Raw genomic sequence first — 18,515 nt, 5'->3', positions numbered from 1 at the left:
TCATGGGACAGATACTATAGTAACTGTCACAAATATATATGTGCTCCAAGGAAAGGAACCTCTCAATAGGGAGCCCCTCTTTGCTTCCCCTACTCCCCAGAAAAAGACTGACAGGACTGCACAACATGGTCCACAGACCCTGTGGAAAGTTCAAGAACACCACAGGGGGTAGTAAGTCTTACCACAATGCTGGTAAAACCAAATTGTAAGATGAAAACTTGCAATCCTTTAAATTTCACCATCTTAAAGCCAGATCGGACCATATGGACTACAGGTTACCCCATGACATTACAGATCAGCAGTCAGGAAACAGACCTAGGAGTCTATTTATATATTATCAAAAAAAAAAAAAAAAAAACAAAACAAAACAGATTAAGCATTCAACCCAACAATGTCGAGTTTTTGAGTCATTCCATGAGCATATCCATCAGGAGTTGCCTAAACCCTTTCCCTTAGCCAGAAACCCGTTCACCCAACTGGCTGAAAACATAGCCAGCAGCTTACACATCTCCTCATGCTACGTTTGTGGGGGAACCACTATGGGGGACCAATGGCCATGGGAGGCAAGAGAGCTGATGCCCGAAGATAACTTCACTCTGACTGTCTCTTCCCCTGAACCTCTGTTCACGAGCCTGAGTATTTGGCTCCTAAAAACCTCTGTTATGGGTAAGTCCTGCATTGTTCACTAGGGAAAAGACTTTACAGATCCAGTAGGAGAGTTAACCTGCCTAGGACAATAACATTACAGTGAAATGCTAGGAAAGACTTTGTGGTGGGGCAGAAAGAATGATTTCAAATCACCCCACCCAGGTTCATTCTCCCGTTTCCCCTCTTTAAACCACTCTTGGTACCAACTTGAAGCTCCAAATACCTGGCAGGCACCCTCTGGCCTCTGTTGGATCTGTGGACTGCAGGCATATTGGCAGCTGCCAGTTAATAGTCAAGGGCCTCCTGTCCCATTGGTCTCTCCTGTCCCTTGATTCCCACAACACAGACACTTCTTTATTCAGCCAGTAAGTCAACTAGAGCAATTCTGTTATTTATCATAATGTTCACAAAAGAATTTAAAGTCTGTTTTGTAACCATAGCCTTGACAGTAGAATCCGCTATAGAACCTATCATGAGGGATAAATTTCTAATCATTGCTTCATTTACTCCAAACCATGGAAAAAAAGGACTTAACAAATGATGCTCTTTAGAAGAGTGAAGGCCTCCTGGCAATGTTCTCTTTAACCCATGATGTAGGTAAGACTAGTGCATCAATGTTTTGTTTCTGACTGATGATGAGTATGTACCACAGAAATTTCTCACCCACATTGGACCTTCATCTTCCATATATCAAAATATAAGATTAATCATGTATAAGGCTGGCTGCAAAATCTTTTGCAAGTAAAAGTAAACCCCATGAATTCACCAAACAAACCTCCTTTTCACTTCTACTGTTCACAGAAGCATAAGCAAGGAAAAAAATTGAAAGAATCTCATAATAGTAGAGAAATCTTGATCTGTGATCTTGGGAAAAAGCTGTCCACATCAGAGATGCCTTCTTCTGGGAAAGAACTTCCCTGTTTAGCTTTATCTTAAGGTTTCCAATAGGTGTACAGTTCCAAGAATGTAGAGGGACCCTTCCAAGTTGTGAGATTATGAACCCAAAACTTCGGTTCAAGGTCCTGAAGTTTTGCTGCAGTGTGGATGGCAAGAACAGTCTTTCTCTGTTGTTCTCAGAAGATCCAATCTTCAGGTTCTAGATTGTGAAGAGGTTGATTTTCCCCAGTCAATAGATCATGAAGAGGTTGATTTTCCTCAGTGAGTAGACTACGTATTTTTTTACCTGGTGAAAATATATATACTTTTGTAAAGTGAGCTACCATTACTGTTACAACTGCTCTCTTGCATGGGGAAGTTTTTACACAACCAGAAAACATGCACTGAAAATGACAATTGGCCAGGCGCGGAGACTCACACCTGTAATCCCAGCACTTTGGGAGGCCAAGACAGGTGGATCATCTGAGCTCAGGAGTTCAAGACCAGTCTGGGCAACATGACAAAACATCATCTCTACCAAAAATACAAAAAATTAGACAGGCACAGTGGTACATGCCTGTGGTCTCAGCTACTCATGAGACTGAGGTGGGAGGATCACTTGAGCCTGGAAGGCAGAGGTTGCAGTGAGCCAAGATCGTATCACTGCACTCCAACCTGGGTGACAGAGCGTGACCCCATCTCAAATTAAAAAAAAAAAGAAAAGAAAACGACCATTGAATAAAATCCGTCTATAAATATTTAAATGGCCTATCAGATAGCAGAATGTACCTAAAGTTTTGATTGTCTTCCCAGGGATATGGATTTGGCAAACCAAACATTGGTCATAAACTATTTTAGCAATTTAGAAGTCACTACACCAAAATATATTTAGTTTGGATAACTTTTAATAACAAAAGCTTTAAGGACTCAGGAAGAACAAGGCAGCCGTCCTGGTTCTCTATGAGTCCATGCTCAACATTGGACTTATGTCCCCTTGAACACCAGCTGTTTCTCCAATTTAGGTGCATAGCACTGAAAACTGATGTGTTATCATAGGTAATTTTACTTAGACCATAGAGTTCACTCAAATTGTATATCTAAACTATTTCAGTACTGGCTGATTTAGATAAACCAGCCAGTCTCCACTAAAGTTACAGGGATTCTTACCCAGTCCAAATGATATGATTCTAAAGCTATCAGAAACCTGTATTCAAGAGTGTTTCTCAGGCTCCTTTTCATCCTTTCATAAACCTCCATAAAGACACCATATTCTAGGATTTTGTGTACTTGTGAGGTTTCCAGAAACTGCAATTAACTGTGGAAATGACTTTAAATAGTCACAGTTAAAGACACAATTGACAAGGAAATTTGTTTATTTATGTGGATTACAATAACTCAACATAATAACCGTAATTATAATTGCTAATATATACACAGACATGTTAGAATTCTAGAAATCCCATATAATTTTGGAAAATATATTAACAACATTCATTAAAATTTAACCTGAAGAAGGTTAAACAGCATTTTTTATTTGACAATGCTTCATGTAACTTAACCTGTCAAATAATCCTATTTACCTCTCTTTTGGATGTTTCGGGGTCCTCTGGAGCATCCCAAAGTTAGAAGTCAAATAAGACTTGATTTTGAAGCTGAAATTACGTTTCAGGAAGCCTATAAAATATGTCAAAGGTTTAAAACACTTGAACAAAATAGGACCACAAATCACTATAAAACAAGTCATTCATTTAACCAAAGTGAAAATTAACAGATTTTTAAAAACAAAAACCTGTACTCTTTGATAAAGGAGACTCAGTTTTCCAAACAATCAAAAGACCTAAGACAGCATGAGACAGAATCTCTCTTTTCTTCTCTCTTTTTTTTTTTCTTTAAATTTTTGCAGTTTACTCAAAGGATGAAGAGAAATATTTTAGTGTCTTATTAATACTACACAAAATTTTTGTTCAAAAGAGAAAACCACATTTTACTTTTGGATTTGTGTATTATCCATCCTAAAATTGATTTTAATAATCCTCATTAATTTATCAAATCGGTCATCTTTTTTTTCCTATTTTATTTTTCTATTTTTCTTTTATTGTTTTTAATTTCCATCTACTCCTTGTGGAGAATCTGCCATCTTTTAACCACACAAGGTTTCCATAAACCTTTCATTTTACATTTATTCCCCAACTTCCTTTTTTAAAATTTATTAACTTATTTATTTTTAAAATTTTATTTTATTTTATTTTCTGGGATACATGTACAGGATATGCAGGTTTGTTACATAGATAAACACGTGCCATGGTGGTTTGCTGCACCTATAAACCCATCACCTAGGTATTAAGACTTGCATGCATTAGCTATTTATCCTGATGCTCTCCCTCTCCCTGTCCCCATGACAGGCCCCAGTGTGTGTGGTTTTCCTCCCTGTATCCATGTGTTCTCACTGTTCAGCTCCCACTTCTAAGGGAGAACATGCAGCGTTTGGTTTTCTGTTCCTGTGTTAGTTTGCTGAGGATAATGGCTTCAGCCCCATCCATGTCCCTGCAAAGGACATGATCTCATTTCTTTTTATGACTGCATAGTATTCTATGGTGTATATGTACCACATTTTCTTTATTCAGTCTATTAATGATGGGCATTTGAGTTGATTCCATGTCTTGCCAACTTTCTACATTCATCTTGTTTCATCTATTTTTATACTCCTTCAATTGAAACCTTTAAGTAACTTCAAACCAAACAAAAATTTTTTAACACGCATACCTTTATAATTTTCTTCATCAAATGTGTACCCTGCTTTTGTTTATACACTCTGTATACAGAATTGTTTCTCTTATATCTGGTAGTTTTCAACTCTTAGTAACCTTAATTTCTAGTGAAAAGCCTAGAAAGTAATTTTGAACAGTTTTATATCAGTATTTGTAGATAATTATTTTGTAATTTTTTAGAAAAATAGCTCTTCAAATGATCATTTATTAACAAATCTAAATATATTTAGCTTTTCTATACCATATAAAAATAACATATCAAGGTATATAGACTTAAACTCATGTGTAACAATTAATACTTCAGTATCTTAACTTACAGATGACTCAACATTTTATGACTGTTACCTACTTTAACATAACATGACTCTAAGACTTTAAATTACTAAGAAGAATCTTAAAACTATGACACAGGTAGCCTTCCTAATGTCTTCCTCAAGTCATTCCGGGTCCCAAGTAGCCACATGCCGCCCAGGAGGACAGTGAAGCCTGTCTGAGTCAATCAGGGCAGAAGACAGAGCTGTGAAGACTGTACCTGGAGGGTCCAACCCCTTCTAAAATAGCCGGGAGACACAACAGGGAAAGCAGAGGAAGAAGGCGTAATATTGGGCTTGATTCTGGCTTGTAGCTGACAGTCTAAGCACTAAGAACTTGTCTCCAGACCTCATCATGGCCACCTGTCCAGACCCCTGAATCCAGAGACTCTAAACTAAAGGCATAAGCTCACAGTCAAATCAAGCAACTATCTAATTATATTTAAATGATAATCTTGAAGCCATGTCTGTTTTGCTAACAATCAAAAACTAGCTTTTATTTACCAAATATTATCACATACATGTAACACAAATAGACATATAAACACATAGAAATAGCTCTTATACCTAGCTCTCATAAAGGACTTTCATTTGCTGGCTTTTAAATAGTTTTTCTTTCCTTTTTTTTTTTTTTTTTTTTTTTTTTTTTGAGACAGAGTTTCATTCTTATCGTCCAGGCTAGAGGGCAACGGCACAATCTCAGCTCACTGCAACCTCCACCTCCCGGGTTCAAGCAATGCTCCAGCCTCAGCCTCCCGAGAAGTAGGGATTATAGGCGCCCACTACCATGCCTGGCTAATATCTGTACTTTAAGTAGGGACAGGGTTTCTACATGTTGACCAGGCTGGTCTTGAGCTCCTGACCTCAGGTGATCTGCCCGCCTTGGCCTCCTAAAGTGCTGGGATTACAGGCATGAGTCACCACACCTGGCCTTAAATAGTTTTTTTTTTCTTCCCCATTCAGTCTATCAATCTTCCAGTTACCTGCTTCATTGCCCAAAGCAATTGTTAACCAGGCAACAAATTTGCATTTCTAAAGGTAAAACTCATAGGTGGAACAAAAAATATTTATATTTCATAAGCACAGAGCTAAGATTTTAGGCCTAAGTATTGTATCATCATTTCCTCAAATAAGGGAAACAAACCTGCTCAAATAAAAGTTCACTTAAGAAAAGATGGCCAGAAAAGCACCTTAAACAAAAGTATGACTTAACATGTAAATTTAAAAGAATGGTAAAGTTTCTAATGCACATGGGCAGACATCCTTAAAAATCAAGATCTCCTTTATAGATGTAAATTTCTTTTACAAAAGAGTTTCAAGATAGCCAATTAAATTCCAGAAAGGTGTATTTTCGTTCAATATGGTGTTCTTTTTAACTTTGCTACTGTTTCTTAGCTAAAACTACTGAGTTCAGGGTAATGGGTGGAGCCCATTAAGGAATAGGGCCATCATGAAAGCATTTTTTATGCCTGGACTCAGCATAGATAGATCTGAAAAAAAAGGCAGATCTATTTTACATGAGGGCCTACCTTTTATAAGCACTTTATCTAGGATAGCATTCTTTCTACCTTTGGGATGGGACAGTAACTAAGACAAAAGGCTAGCATATTTAATTTTTCTTATCAATTAGTTGCTTAAGCTTTTTATTTGTCTTTTATACAGTCTTTAAATAAAAATATGAAAATCTTTTTAGAAGCTTCTGCTGCAGTGTTGTTCATTTGGAACATTCCACTGTAACTCATCTTTAGTAAGATTTCACCTTTTCTGTAAGGCTTTGCTGCTTCCAGGGCCTAATACTTACACATGTATAAGCCAGAAGAACTCAGTTCTTCAGAAATTAAGGATCCCATTTTCACCTCAAATATTGCCTTTGGCTTTCAGTTTCCCTGGTCAACTTAGCCAAAGATTTTTTTCCTACCTGAGTGTGCAAGAAAAATAAAACAAAATGGGTAGAACACAAAAATCCCTGTGAATTTCCAAAAGCCAAATTTTACAGCTACAGCCCCTGCAATATTGCCATTCAGTCCTCCATAAGAGGCATCTAACTGGATTCAAGCCAGTTAATTATCAGATCCAATTCAATCCTGGACCCAGTCCAGTTTCTGTTGGGACTTCCAAACCCAGTTTGGTTCAGAAATTTGCTCAAAGAAACTGAGAGAGCCCAAAATACAAATCCATAGAGCTTTGGAATTCAAGAGGGAATTTACCACAATTTCCAGCTGCTCTGAGAGAGCAATGGACATAATGGGCCCGGTGGGTACCTCGCTTGGTCACTCAGTGCTCAGGGGGGTTGTTAGAAGCTCTACTTCAGATCTTACTTCTCACACCATTTGTTAAAAGAAAAACCTTAGCCGAATTAATTTTAAGAGTTTAATTGAGCAAAGAATAATCCACAAATTGAGCAGCCTGTTAAGCCAGAGTAGGCTCAGAGACTCCAGTGAAGCTATGTGGTGGAAGAAGATGTATGGACAGAAAATGAAAAGTGATGTACAGAAAACAGAAGTGAGGTTCAGAAACACCTGGATTGGTTATAGTTGGGTGTTTGCCCTATTTGAACATGGTTTGAACACTTGGCCACCTCTGATTACCCAAAACTCAGTAATTGATACAAGAGTTGGCTACGGTCTGTATCAAACTCCTTTTAGGTTATGTTATAGTTCATGATGTACAAAGAAACCTTTAGGTTGAACTTAAAATATGTAAGGAGGCAGCTGTAGGCTTAACTTGATTTAACATCAAATTTATCAACTTGATACATTAATTACTGACTTCCTATTATAAGGATTTGACAGTTTTATTTTATGTCCTACTGCCACTTTCCCACCTTCCAACTCGTGATAACAATCATTTTCAGTCAATGTTCAGTGTTTCTGCTATTTTGATCATATAATTGTTATTCGCTGCCAAACCAAATAATATAATTCCATTTTCTTTCTTGTACAACATTTTTGTTTTCCCATAGATACTGACTTTTTATTTAAGCTTAACTTTATATTACTAGCACAAATTCTTCACAAATTCTCCAAAAAAAGATAGAACTCTTCTGACTGCCATTTTTCATAAAGTTAAATCATCAGTCAGTTTATTTTTTGTTTCTGTTTCTACTATCATATTTTTAATGTCCATGAGTTTTTATATTATTCTCCCAACATTCCTCTTTAATAGAAAACTCTTCTTGGTTTGGGGATGCTTTCTCTCTCCAAGGTTGTTGACCAGTCATGCACTATACAACGATGTTTCAGTCAATGACAGACCACATATACGATGGTGGTCCCATAAAATTATAATGAAGTTGAAAAGTTCCTATTGCCTAGTGATGTCCTAGTCATCATAACATCATAGCACAGTGTATTACTCATGTGCCTGCAGGAATGACTATGTAAACAAATCTACTGCATTAATAGTCATATAAAAGCACAGCACATACAATTACATACAGTACATAATACCTATAATGATAATAAATGACAATGTTACTGGCTTACGTATTTACTGTACTACATATATTTTTAAATTCAGTCTTGAGTTGAAACTCATATACTACACTTTTAATCATTATTTTAGAGTGTATTCCTATGTACAAATACATATATACAGTTAACTGAAAAGCAGCCTCAGGCAGGACCTTCAGGAAGTATTCCAGAAGAAGGCATCATTATCACATAGGAAATGACAGCTCCACATGTGTTAGTGCCCCTGAAGACCTCCAGTGGGACAAGATGTGGAGGTGGAAGACAGTGATATTGATGATCCTGACCTTGATGATTAGGCCTTGGCTAATATGTGTGTTTGGGTTTTCATTTATTTATTTTACTTATTTACTGTTTTTTTGAGATGGAGTTTTGCTCTTGTTGCCCAGGCTGGAGTGCAATGGCCCAATCTCAGCTCACTGCAACCTCTGCCTCCCAGGTTGAAGTGATTCTCTTTTCTCAGCCTCCCAAGTAGCTCGGATTACAGGCATGCGACATCACACCCAGCTAATTTTGTATTTTTAGTAGAGACGGGGTTTCTCCATGTTGGTCAGGCTGGTCTTGAACTCCTGACCTTAGGTGATCTGCCCGCCTCGGCCTTCCAAAGTGCTGGGATTACAGGCACAAGCCACCATGCCCGGCCTGGGTTTTCATTTTTAACAAACAAGTTTACAAAGTAAAGAATATTTTAAAAATTAAAAACAGAAAAAAAAAAAGCTTATAGAATAAGGATATAAAGAAGGAAATTGTTTCGTATAGCTGGTAAATAGTTTAAAATAAGTTTCCTTGACTTTGAAAACAAAACAAGGATCAGCAATATTCCAAGCAAAAGACAAAAGGTTGCTTCAGCTTTCTGAGTTCAGTTCATTTAGTTAACTCGTTTTGCTTGATATTCGTGAACATTTCTGCTCTTCATGAGTCCTGTACATTTTCCTTTATTCCAATGTTACAATCTCTAAAGTTATCAGAAGCCTGTATTTGAGAGCACCTGTTAAATTTCTATAGCTCATTATAAACCGTAGAAAGTAAAAAAGTTCCTCTTCAAAGCTCCTTTTGGTTTAAAAATAAAATAATAGACACTGGGAATAATAGTTCCTTACTCTAAAGCCTCCTATCAACTATTCGTTCTTACACTTTAGCCCAGTTAGTTGCTTTGGCTTACTCAGGCATGTCTGGACAGGCCCAGGCAAGTCTTAGCTCATAGCTTATGCCCCCTGCTTATTTGGAAATGTTATTGCTTCCTTAAACCTTTTGTAAGCAACTTCCTCTCCTTCTTTGTTCTTCCCTGCATTACCTATTTAGGAAAGTCTTAGGCTATTAGCAAATTGAGTATCAGTTTAAGAGTGTGAGGTCCAGCTCCAGCCAATGGATGCTGGACACAGCAGTAAGGACGACCCAAATGTGTAAGTGATAAATACGTCTGCCTTTCCTTTGTTCAGGTGTGCCCTCACCATTGTTCCATCTGCAACTGAGCCCCCTTTCCGCAGAGAGTAGATTGCCTTGCTGAGAGGTCTTTCGTCTCCATGCTGACTTTTCTTTGCAGCACCAATTGTCTATTTCTAACAATTTTGGTATTTTAACATAAACCATCTTTAAAAAGGATTAAAACAAGACAACAATTGTCTGTGAATATCAAAATGTCCAGGATAGTTACAGTTAGAAACACAATTGACAAAGAAGTGTGGTTATCTCTGTGGTTTACAATAACTTAACAACCTTAATTATGATTGGTAGCATATACTTAGACATTGAATTTTAGAAATTTCATACAATTTTGGAACATACATTAGCATTGTTACCTGCGGGTCTTTGCTCCCAGAGCTCCCAAGATGGTGGCAAGCCTCTTGCTCTCTGACCTGGGGTTCTTGGCCTCATGGATTCCAAGGAATGGAACCTTGGGCCATGCAGTGAGTGTTATAGCTCTATTAGAAGCCGTGGGTCACGGAAGAGAACCGTGGAACCCAGCAACTAGTGTTCAGCTCAGTTAGGACGAAGCCGGGCACTTAGCCATGCAGGAACAATGGCGAGTCTCTAGCCTGATTGGGAGCAGCAATGGCCACCTCACTGAATCAGAAGCACAGCAGACACCCTGCCAGATCCAGAGGGGTGGAAGTCAGCGGCAGGTCTGCAACGGCGGTGATCAGCAGTGGTGGATGGCGAGCGAAAGCTCAGCTCAAGCTGGAACAAACACGGACCAGAGGAGTGTGCAGTTGCAAGATTTAACAGAGTGAAAACAGAGGTCCCATACAAAGGGAGGGGACCCAAAGTGGGTTGCCCGATCCGGCTCCAATGCCTGGGTTTATATCCCGATCATTGTCCCTCCCCCTGTGCTCTCAGGTGATAGATGATTGACTATTTCTTTACCTGCTGCTTTTAGCCTAATTGGTATTTTAGTGAGCTCTCTTTACTACCTGATTGGTCGGGTGTGAGCTGAGTTACAAGCCCCGCCCCGTGTTTAAAAGTGGGTGTGGTCACCTTCCCCAGCTAGGCTTAGGAATTCTTAGTCAGCCTAGGAAATCTAGCTAGTCCTGTCTCTCAGCATTATTCACACAAAATATAACCTAAAGAAGATTGAACGTCATTTTGGCAATCCTATGTACCTTGAAAGGACACAAAGATAGATGTGTACCCGCCCCCCACCCGCTACACCCTTGTTCTGCTCTCTAATCTTTGCACGTACCAGAGGTTTCGTAAGTTCTGTAAGTACATGTTTCTCTTTCTGAGGCCAGGTCACAAGGAATGTTTAAGTAAGATAGCCAGGTCACAAGGTGTGTTTAAGCAAGATAGCCATAAACTGGTCGTGCAACCTGATGCAATATAATTAACTGCCTTTGTGTAAAACTGCTCTTCCGCCTCAAGGGTTGTACTGAAATATCAGAAATGGCGGGAACCAATCATAGTTTGCCAAATCGCTTTGTTCAAACTCCAGCCAATCATACCTCTAATTTGTATAATGATTCTATGCCTACTTTCCTTAGACTATATAACATTGTTCGGAGCTCAGTAGGGGAGCTCTCCTGCCCGTCTCGTTTCACGAGCAAGTGAGAGCTCCAGGTTCGAACCTGTAATAAAGATCCTTGCTGCTTAGCTTTGACTCTGGACTCTGGTGGTCTTCTTCGGGGAATAAACGGTCTGGGCATAACACCTAAACATGTCAAATAATCTTATTTACCACTCTTTTTTGGACACTTCAGGGGCCCTCTGAAACATCTGAAAAGTCAGGTGCCAGGAAAGACAATTTTGAAACTGAAGTTTGATTTTGGGAAGGCTGTTAAATGTTTGAGGTTTAAATCACTTGATACTATGAAATAGAATCCCAAATTACCATAAGTTATTTATTTTGCCAAAAGCATGACTCAGAAATTTTCAAGAGGCGAAAACCTTTCACAGCTCTTTAAAAATTTTGCCAAAGAGCAGATTAGTGCCTTAGGAAAACCTTTTTATGCTTTTATTTCAATGCTCAATTTACAGAAAAACCATATAATACCCTTTTTTGAAGTTAGTCAATATGTTCACACAGAGAACCTCCTTTTCAAGATTTAAGTTCCACAATTCTTCCACCACTTCTTTGAACCTTCAGCTTTTCCCCTCAAAACAATCCTTTAACCCTAGGCAAAAGTTCACATTTCCATGCCTTCTTACAACCTTTTACTAAAAATCACAGTTTACTGTTCTCACACACCTTGCATGTAAATCTATTTCTAGTAGTTTCAATTAACTCCTAGCAATTTTTAACTTTAAGGTAAAACTTGTTAAGTTGCTTTAATTGCGTGCTAACTGCAGCCAAGGTTTGCCTTCTTAATTAAGGGTGCGGTTAGTTCCGTATGTCCCAGGCCCTACCAATTGTGAAGCTGGCAAGTCAAATAGTTCTCAAAACTCCAAAAGCAGTTTGTAACCTTAAAACACTTAGCAAACCTTGCATCTGACCTGCATTTTACCAATAGTCTTTAGGGCTGTCTTATTTCTTAAAGATTAAAGTCTCGTGAACTGAGAGGTGTCACAGATTTTATCTTCCCTTTAAAAAATATTAGATCCAAGTGCTCATATTTCTTTAGGTCAAATTAATTACAGCTCTTTTTACAGACATCACAAACAGTATACACACAGACAGGCAGAAGAAAACCCAGTTGCTGCGTGGGGCCCTTTAAGAGACAGTGTTGCGGGATTTTTAAGGAATCAGAGAGACCGATGGGGTTCAGGAAGATATTTATTATTTAGGTGCACCAGCCCAGTCGGATTAACATCCAAAGGACTGGCCCTGAACGAAGAGTGAAGTTACCTTTTAAGCATTTTGTGGGTGAGGGGAGATCTGTGCAGGAGGAAGCATACTCCAGAAGTGAGAAACAAAGGCAATTATTCAATCAATTGAGACATGCATTACATCATTTCTTACTTTTCAAGGAAAAACACGTTTTGTGACTTGAGTTTATCTGTCTAGTGACCTTGCAGCTGCACAGCTAGGGAAACAGGGTCTTCACAATGCCTGGGAAAGGAGGAGAGATAAGGCTCACCAGCTACAGAAAAACAGGCAGTTAATTTTTAAAGGACTCCAGCTCTTTCTCTTTCTCAGGGGGAATTGGTTTTCTTACATACAACTGAGTTTCTGCTTACTTTAATTTCTTTTAATTCCTGTTCCAATAGGGCTAGGAAAACATGCAGATATGGAACATGAGAGGGCTCATCGCCTCTGGCAGGACTGCTAAACAAAGTCTTGCTAAGAGGTTACCAGCCATGCCCTCAGGATGTAAAACAAGACAGAGGCTTGATTTCACCACCAAAACTTTGCAGAGAATACAGTGATAGTTGGGGGGTACTAGCCTAGTACAATATCTTCTAAGAGAAAAAAAAAAATCTTTTTAAAAGTTAACTTGCTGATGGGGTAGAGAAGGGGAAAGAAAGGGCTTAAAAATGCCTGGGGAAGAACCTCTTATTCTTAAGCAAGTAGTTCCTCCACCAGGGAGAAAAGTTTAATTCCTGTCTGATGGAGATGAATCTCTTGGCCAGAAAAGGAGACTCCAATGAATCCTAGGGGAAAATGCCAGCCAGCCGCCCCTGGAGCCTTGGGCCATGCGTTTCAGCCCCAGCATGGAGGGGAGAGCGGTGGGGAACTGCTGCTCTCTGATCTGTCCTGAAAAGAGAAGGAAAAGGCTATGAAAAGGCCCTGGAGTGATGGGGGTTGAGGGCATGGTTTCCCCCACCCTCAGAAGTCCAAGGGTCCGAGGATGAAAAGGCTTGGGAGCAAGAGTGAGCGATTTTGAGTCCCCATTTCACTTGAGGCTTCTGGAGCCCCCACGTTGCACGCCAAAAATGTTGCAGGACTTTTCCTAAGTTCAGCTAAAAACAGGGTTCTTTGTCCTGTGAAAGGAAAATACCCTGGGCTCCCAAAATCACTAAAGAAAACTCAAGCGGGAACTGCTTGGGGCAAACCTGGCGCCCATTCTATTCAGAGTCACTCCTCTACTCACTGAGATAGATGCATAGCTGATTTGCCTCCTTTGGGAAGGCTCAAAAGAACGTAACCATTTGTGGATCACCTGTCTCTCACCTGGAAGCTCCTTCCCCACTCCCAGTCTTCCTGCCTTTGCTTTAAGTACATTTAAGATCCAAGGTACTTCTTACATATATTGATTGATGTCTCTTGTCTCCCTAAATGTATAAAACCAGGCTGTGCCCTGACCACCTTGGGCACATGTCGTAAATATTTCCTGAGGCTCTGTCACAGGTGCCTTCTCAACCTTGGCAAAATAAACTTTCTAAATTAACTACGACCTCAGATTTTCTGGGTTCGCAGTCCCATGGCCACAAAAATTCAGGCTCGCAATGTAAATGGTGAGTAAGACAGGGTTTTATTGGGTAAAAAGGAAGAAAAGGGGGAAACAGGGACCCTCACAAGGCCAGAGTCCCTCTGCTAGAGCGCTTCCCTCCAGCTGCTTGAATCCCAGGTTCTACCCAGGAAGAGGAGGGGCCAGGCTCCTCCCGGCTGCAAACGTCCTGGACTTCCCCAGGCTCCACCTCAGTGGGCACCTGGCTGGAGTTTCTCCAGGGACCCCCTTCCACCTGGCTGTCCCATCTGCACCCTTGGAATGGGGGACAAAGAGGGCCAGGAGTCTCCCAGTTCAGCAGGTCAGGTGCCCTCAGTATGGCACTTCGCCCCCACTCCCTGCTGTGGAGTCCCTCTGGGTCCTCCGCTCCAAGAGTAAGTCTCCTACTTGGGTAGGGAGGAGTGGCCTCCTAGCTGCTCCGGATGGTGAACAACCTGGGATCTAATTTCTACTTAAAACAGAATTTCAACCAAAACCTCTCGTTTTTCACTTTATGCCCATCATGACCTCCGATAGCTTATGTGCCTCCAGTCCTCCACCCTCCCTTTTGGTGGAGCTGGTTTCTCTGATCGATATCGCCTCTGCAGGCACTTTGTAGTCAGATTTCTCCGTTCCTCTACTTCCTCTGGTTTCCATCCTACCAAATCCGATGGTGGTTTTCATTCATTGTGGTGTCTTCCTCAGTACTCTCAGTCCTTTTGGGTTTATATATATTTATTTTTATTGCTCTTCTCTCACCTTAGTGCATTTTTCAGGATGGAGCAGATAAACATTCATGTTCAACTCACCATCTAATAGGAAAGTCATTCCATGGTCCGTGTAGCTCCAATGTATTTCTTTTGCTTTGAGCTTCTGCTCTGTGCTCTAGCTAATGTGTTGTTACTTGTCTACCACGCCTATGGTTTTCCTGAGGGCAGTGGTCACTTTGCATTTCCAGCCCCTGTTATAGATCTAGGGCATGAGATAATTAATCATTCAGTTGAATGCAACTTAATTTACATAGTTGGTGCTGCCCACTGGAAAGCTGGAGAATAAAGTAAATGACCACATAAGGCCTCATCATCTCCCTTTCTCTATTAAAGATAGTGTCGATGAAAGAAATTTTCCAAGATTGAAGCAGAAATAGCAAACTCCTACTCATAGAATGTCTTATTTACAGCAGGCACAGCTTTATCAGACTCTTTCAGAGAAGTACTTGTTTTACTTAGAAGTAACTGCTTTTCGAAAGCTGGGAATTCTTGTTAGTTATAAGGTGAGTGACTCTAATAAGAAAGGTCTCCTGACTGAGCTAGGAAAAGCAATTGAACAAAATGTATAGTGGGGTTTTTCTCCACCTTGCAAACCAAATAGGTCCTACGTACACATAATTGAAAAAGAATTGACATGGATGGTGTAAGATGTATTTTTTTTTTCTGTGCACACAAAGAAAAGTGGGCATGCAAGAGAGAGTCCTTGGAGGTCCAGTAAAGAGCTGTGCTGATGAGTGCGTTACCTGTTGCAGAGCACTGTTTCACTGCTTCTGGGGTCAGACTTCTGAAACAGTTCTGAAACTAACAATTAGTTTCCCAGGGCTGCTGTAATAAAATCAAGATGTCAACAGGGTTGATCCTTTCGGAGGCTCTGAGAGAATCCATTCCATGCCTCCCTTCTAGTTTCTGATGGGGCTGGCAGTTCTGATCATTCCTTGGCTTGTAGCTGCATCACTGCAGATGGATTCCTGCCTCCATCTTCACATGGCCTTCTTCCTACTGTGTGTGTCTGTGTGCCTTCAAATCTCCCTCTTCTTATGAGGGCGCCAGTCATTCGTTTTGGGGTTTACCTTAATTGGTTCCAGTATGATCTTGTCTTCACTTTATGATATCTGCAAAGACCCTATTTCCAAACAGGGTCATATTCTAAGGTTCCAGGTGAATATAAATCTTTTGGGGGACACTATTCAATCCAGCATATGGCCTAAAACCCTTTCTTCTTGCCCCCTACTTTGAGTTATAATTTTGGAGACTGCATTTGTAATCAAATGCTTTCAGACAATTCACGTAAGAGAAGACACAGGAAATTCCCGGAGAAGGTGCCTGGAAATTAGGTGAGGCTCCCACTCTCTGGCAGGGGTTCCTAACCTTGGCTGCACACTAGAATCATTCTGGTTTTTAAAATCCTGCTGCCTCAGGCATGAGTAGTTTTTAAAGTATGCCAGGTGGTTCCAATGCGCAACCTAGGATGCAAGCCACCACTCCAGGGACTCTTCCGGAAACCCTTGCTGCTGTGGCTGCCTTGTCTGAACTCCGCTGGCCTCTGCTGCCCTGGGCCTTGGACATGTGTGCTCTTGCTGACTGTGGAGAATTTAGCAGCAGCACATGTGGATTTTATTTCTGCTCCTTCACTTGCTTTGAAGGAGAACAGGTCTCTAGATATTGAAAACTCAAAAGGGAATAAAGAGAAAGAACATTTGTAGGAGAGTGTGCATGAAGGGGAGGTTTAACATTTAGTTTTATATTTCAGAAACAATTTTTAAGTTTATCAGAGTAACATGTACTCATCATAGAAATTTGAAAACCCCAAAAAGCACAGAGAAGAAATCACCAATAATTCTATCCTTCTGAGAAAATGGTTTGGTGGATGTTCTAATAATTTTTTCCTATGCATCTATAAATATGTACTATGTGCTTTATAAATGGGGAATTATGTGGTTTGGGCACATACATTGCTCCTTTAGCAATACATCATTACATATATATCAATATGTGCACATCAATACATATTTCCCATTAAGTTGCCCTTGGATTTTGAGTGGCTACATTTTATCCATCATAGAGAATATTCTATAATTATTAAACCAATCACTGTAAGAGAATCTCAGACAAAACTTCTGTTGTTTGATTATTAGCCATAAAGCAAAGAGGCAAAGCACAGAGGCCCTGCCTGGCTCTCCATCCTATGATCAATTCCACACTCCAGCCCAGCCCCACAATGCTCAGCCTCCGCTCCCCAGCCCCATGCCCACTCTCACTCCGGTCTCTATGAGCCCAAGATATGAAAACTGGAGGAATTAGATAAGGAGTTTCTGATCTAGGGGAAAATGCTCTCCAGGCCCGGATCCAGATGAATCATAGAGTTTGGGAGTATTGGCAAAGAGAGACAGGCACTCATTTTCTGAACATTTGCTTAAAGAGTGAATTGCTGATTCAGATTCTCTATCAGTTGAGTAGAAAAAAAAGGAACTGGCTAGAGATGGCACCACAAAGAGAAGAAGCACTTGCTCTTGCTCCCATCTCCACCTTATTGGGTATGATAGGGATGCGTGAGTGGCCTGTGGCCAAGTGGACTCCGTGGAAGGAAGCCAGGCTTGTGCCACCTTTGCTGACACCCTGCCTGAAGATGACTCCCTAGAGGGTGACAGACTGGCAGCAAAAGCCTGTGGGGTTCTCTAGCATCGGCTAGAGTTGGGGAGCAGGGACAATAGAAGCAAATGTTCCCTTTGAAGCACCCATGTTGAGGGAGGCATCCCAAAGACATCCCAAAGGACTTTCCCAAGTGTTCCACAAGAGACCTAGTGTATTCATGTCTAACATTTGGAGGACATGAGACCCCAAGAGAGGACCATGCCAAGTAAAAAGACTTTTGTCCCTTTCCTATCTTTTCCACTCCTCCCTAAACCCTGCTCTGAAGGACCTGGAAGCAGCAGAGTGAGGGGGAGGAGGAAGCAGGAAAGAGCAGCCCAAATCCCCACCCCAGTGCAGTCCCCAAGCCTGGAAGAGGAAGGGCGTTGAGTGAGAAGTGGGTTTTGATAACCTGGTCATGTGAATCAGTGATCTCTGAAACGTGCATGCTACTTGACCCAGCAGATCCATCTCTAGGAATTTATCTAAGGGAATAATCAGAGCTGTGTAGAAATATTAATGTAGTAAGATAATTGCCATGCATGAAAAATATTTCCATGCATCCTGTAAAACCATAATTTATTGCATTAAAAAACCCCTTCTTTCAATAATTAACAATTAACAGAATTCTGAGGGTCTAATTTTTATATACATTTGCAATATAATGGCCCTTAAATAGAATAACTTAAAGTAAAGAAAATGAGTTTTAAACAGCTGGTCATTACACAATGTTGAGGACATGTGTTCTGGTTACTATTCCTGTGAAAAGCTACCCCATTCTCAGCAAACTAACACAGGAACAGAAAACCAAACACTGCATGTTCTCACTCATAAGTGGGAGTTAAACAATGAGAACGCAGAGACTCACGGAGGGGAACATCACACACCGGGACCTGTCAGGGGGTTGGGGGGCAAGGGGAGGGAGAGCATTAGGACAAACACCTAATGCATATGGGGCTTAAAACATAGATGACAGGTTGATAGGTGCAGCAAACCACCATGGCACATGTATACCTATGTAACAAATCTGCATGTTCTGCACATGTAGCCCAGAACTTAAAATAAAAATAAAAATAAAAAAAGAAAAGCTACCCCAAGTACACTGGTATAAAACAACAGTCAGGAGATAATGCTCATACATTTTGTGGGCCAGGAATTTGGTTGGCATGTCTCTGCTTCACGATTCTGGGGCCTCAGCTGGGAAGTTGAATGGTTGGGGTGTCTCAAACATCTGGGGACTGGA

At 40.5% G+C, this 18,515-nt stretch overlaps 1 long non-coding RNA gene across 1 annotated transcript; it reads right to left on the bottom strand.

Annotated features, from left to right (window-relative positions):
- Positions 1–396: 396 nt before the first annotated feature.
- On the bottom strand, positions 397–10,338 carry LOC106998127 (uncharacterized). The gene is made up of 3 exons (XR_013416885.1): positions 9,873–10,338; positions 3,105–3,198; positions 397–1,831 (listed from the first exon to the last, which is right to left on the bottom strand). It is a non-coding gene; the product is annotated as an uncharacterized LOC106998127 (long non-coding RNA).
- Between the last annotated feature and the right edge of the window lie 8,177 nt (positions 10,339–18,515).

The sequence above is a fragment of the Macaca mulatta genome, chromosome 4 (genome assembly GCF_049350105.2).
Source record: "Macaca mulatta isolate MMU2019108-1 chromosome 4, T2T-MMU8v2.0, whole genome shotgun sequence".
Taxonomy (NCBI): Eukaryota; Metazoa; Chordata; class Mammalia; order Primates; family Cercopithecidae; genus Macaca; species Macaca mulatta.
The sequence above is the reverse complement of the archived record's forward strand: the minus strand, read 5'-3'. Positions and strand labels throughout refer to the sequence as shown.